The sequence below is a fragment of the Carlito syrichta genome, unplaced genomic scaffold, assembly GCF_000164805.1.
Source record: "Carlito syrichta isolate Samal-C Ts95f unplaced genomic scaffold, Tarsius_syrichta-2.0.1 Scaffold305142, whole genome shotgun sequence".
Classification (NCBI taxonomy): Eukaryota; Metazoa; Chordata; class Mammalia; order Primates; family Tarsiidae; genus Carlito; species Carlito syrichta.
The window spans coordinates 162,924-167,166 of NW_007249238.1; positions in this window are offsets into that span (position 1 = coordinate 162,924).

Below are 4,243 nucleotides of genomic sequence, written 5' to 3' on the forward strand. Positions count from 1 at the left end.
GTGTGTGTGTGTGTGTGTGTGTGTGTGTGTGTGTGTGTGTGTGTGTGTGTATCTATATGTAATCTTTTGGGCTTCACCCCAGAAGTGAGGCATAGGGTCTTTTAACTCTGTGACTCCCCCAGACTTTGTGTGTGTTTGGGTTGTGTATGGGGGTCTGGCCCTAGAATATGTGAATATAGAGTTCCTTATTAGGCATTCACCCACAAATAAGCTCTAGTTTCAGCTCATTTAATCACACTCCTACACACACCCTCTAGTTAATCTTTGTCTTCTTTGGGGCAGAGTAAGTGATTTTACATATTCATGTCATCTTACTCTACCCTTTCCTCTGAGTTTTCCAGAGTCTTTGGTCTCTTGATAGCCATAGCCAAACATCTGGACACACTGATACACACCCCACATAGACACACCATATTTTATAAAAAGGCTGCCTCTTTAATTGAAAACCTTATTTTCAGTTGATGCTGGTAAATGTTTCAATAACCCATTTTGAAACTCCAAAGAGACTCAGTCAATATCTCCAAATATCATACCACTCAGTATTTATAAAATTGCTGAGGAAAAATAAAATAACTATGAGTCCATTCTGATATAAATAAATAATTTTAAATAATGTATATAGATAGCCCCGCAAGGGAGTGGAGCTTAAGTTCCTACCCTTTGAATGTGGGCATGGTTAGTGATATGCTTCTAAAGAGTAAAGTATGGAAATATGGAAAGTTTATTGTGGACAACCCTGGAACACATGACCTCAGTCAGTGATCAAGGTTTTAACACAGTGTCAATGTGAGTGATAAGTTAATAGCACGCACTGCTGATATGATGTGATGAGAATGTCACTTCAACTCTGTGGTCTTCTTCTAAAAAATTCAGTGATCCCAGTTTGAGCATGAGAAAAACATCAGACAATCCCAAATTTAAGGGCCTTCTACAAAATATCCAACAAGCACTCCTCAAAACTGTCAAGATCATCACAAACAAGGAATGTCTGAAAAACTGTCAGACCAGGAGACAAGACTAAATGTAATGTGGTCTCCTGGATGGGATTCTGGAACAGACAAAAGACATTAGGGAAAACCTAGTGAAAACATAATAAAGTATGGAGTTTAGTAAATAGTAATGTACCAATGTTAGTGTCTTAGTTGTGACAAATGTGCCATGGTAGTTGAAGATGTTGCCAGGCTCGGTGGCTCAGCCTGTAATCCCACGCTTTGGGAGGCCGAGGTGAGTGGATTACCTGAGCCTGCGGGTTCGAGACCTGCCTGGGCAACTTGGCGAGACCTCATCTCTACAATAAATCAAAAAATTAGCCGGGCATAGTAGTGCATGCCTGTAATTCCAGTTACTTGGAAGGCTGGGGCAGAAGGATCGCCGGAGCCCAGCAGGTTGAGGCTGCAGTGGTCTCTAGTCTGGGTGACAGAGCGAGACTCCAACACCAAAAAAAAAAAAAAGATGTTAACATAGGGGAAATTGAGTGAGGGGTATCTGAGAGCTCTCTTTAAAACTTTTCTGTAAATCTAGGCCGAGCGTGGTGGCTCATGCCTATAATCGCAACACTTTGGGAGGCTGAGGTGAGAAGTTTGCCTGAGCCCATGGGTTCGAGACCAGCCTGGGCAACTTGGTGAGCCCTCATCTCTATAATAAATCAAAAAATTAGCCTGGCATGGTGGTGCATGCCTGTAGTTCCAGCTACTTGGAAGGCTGAGGCAGAAGGATCTCCTGAACCCAGCAGGTCGAGGCTGCGGTGGCTGTGAGTGTGCCACTGCACTCTAGCCTAGACAGCAGAGTGAGACTCCAATTAAAAAAAAAAAAACTTTTCTGTAAATCTACAACTATTGTAAAATTAAAAAAATATTACTAAAATTATATTCAGGGTAACAGAATAAAATATGGATTAGATCTCTTAAAAAATACTATATGAAAATCATTGTGGAAGAGAAAATGGGTGGCCTTGGACAATCTGATTCCATGGTTTGAGAAATTCCTCAGTGTCCAACAGGCAGACACATCACATCAGTAATTACTGAGGGATGGGATAAACATAATTTTCTTTAATAAAAATAAAGGTTGAGGCGATTCAGATAAATTAAAAATAGGGTAGACAATCAAGATAACAAACAGTGTGAGATATTATATAAAACACATGCCACAAAAGGTCTATCCATTCACCAGAACCATACTTGAAATCTGGCTAGAGCTTTCTTCCATCCAACTGCAAGAGGTAAGCATAATCAGACACCTGAAGACAAATGGACAAACTGGCATTTGCCTCATTTGCCCAGAAAAAAAGTCCACCTTTTCTTGATATTGACTTGCCTAGAAAAAATATTCCATTTCCTGATACTGAGACCAGAGGGAAATTTTCTCCCTGCATTTTATGGTGGACATCATCACCGATATTATTTCTACACTAAATTTAGCAATGAGTTTCTTTTTAGTTTATTTCCGTACCCAAGTCAATATCATGTCAGCAACATACAATTTGAGAAAAGCAAATTATGTGAAGGTTTAGGAGCAGAAAAGCAGCTGGAACACAGTTGTTAAATCTAGTTGCTTTGCTGAGGTGAAGTTTGGATTGACATCTTCAGAAAGTCGAGGTAAGCCTGAAAAAGACCATATCAACTCCACATGGAGGCAGTCCAGTGGAGCAAATAATCACTGGACACCTACAGTTTTTCAAGTCACACACTCGTAACTGAAGTGTCACAGATGAATAAGACATGAAACATGCCCTGGAGGGTGTTATGTTTTGACTGGAGAGAGATATGTAAAGAAGTTAGTACATCAGTGCACTAAAGTGTTGCCTGTGTTATGATAAACATGTCAGCAGGTTTATGAAGAGAACAGTTTATTTTAACCTGATGGTGGTGGGGAAGGAGATGTGGAAGCCAGGATTTTTTTTTTAATCGAAGTGTCATTCTGTCACCCAGGCTGGAGTGCAATGTCATGATCATGACTCACCATGGACTCTCCCTCCTGGGCTCAGGCAATCCTTCCGCCTCAGCCTTCTGAGTAGCTGGGACTACAGGCACGCACCACCACACCTGGCTAATTTTTTGTAGAGACAAGGTCTCACTATGTTGCTGAGTCTGGTCTTGAACTCAAATTCGAACTGGGCTCAAGCAATCCTCTTGCCTCGCCTCCCCAAATGCCCTAAATGCTGGGATTGCAGGCGTGAGCCACTGTGCCCAGTCAGGAAGTCTTTATAGAGAAGAGTTATTTTAGGATGGTCACTGGCAATGATGTGGAGGATGTGTAAGAAATGAAGTTCCACAGGCAGAGGGGAGATGTTCTAGAGGTGAAACAGAAGGGTTACTTGGCCACAAAATGCTGTGTCTGACCCACATGGAACTGGAAGGTACTGATACCATATTGGTCAAGACCTTTATATATAAGTGATGTGGAGGAATATGAAGCCCAATTAGGCCAGCATCAATTGGGTAAATTGAGGAAGGAAACCTCAGGATGAGATGTTTCAAAGAAATTTGCTGATAGCAGCAAAAACTGTAAAAGCTGGCTAGCTAGCTGTAAAAACTGTTCTATTAGTTCTGCAATATATAGAATGTAGTTAACCATTTATTGCTAGTCACATGGTAAAAAAAAACAGTCAACTATTGCTGTTAATTAACCTTCCCCCCCTTTTTTTTTGAGTTGGATTCTCACTCCATCATCCAGGCTGGAGTGCAGTGGCATGCTCATGGCCACCCCAGTGTTGACCTGCTGGGCTCAAGGTGACCCTTCCGCCTCAGCCTTCCAGGTAGCTGGAACTACAGGCATGCACTACCAATGCCTGGCTAATTTTTTTATTCACTGTAGAGATGAGGGCTCGCTAAATTGCCCAGGCTATTCCCTAACCGTGGGTTTAGCCAGTCCTTTTACCTTGGCCTCTCAAAGTGCTGGGATTACAGGCTTGAGCCACAGGGCCAGTCAATTAACCCTGTCTTAGAGACAAAGCCCCACAATCAATCAGCTGCTTCACAAACCTCTGGCAATCTCCTTTTACAAACTTCCCGTGAAGACAATTCCAGGCCCACTAAACCCCATAAAGCACTCCTCTAGCCTCTGCCTCTTTGCAGATAGCAGAATTCTCCCTGCTATTTGGCCCATTGTGCCCTTCACAATGTATCTTCTGTTGAATAAATCTATATTTCTTAGTTAATAACTGCCTTGGTGAACGCTTTCACCTACAGTCTACCTAGCCTGCCACACATACGGCAAGTGACAGAATTTCAATCTACACAGC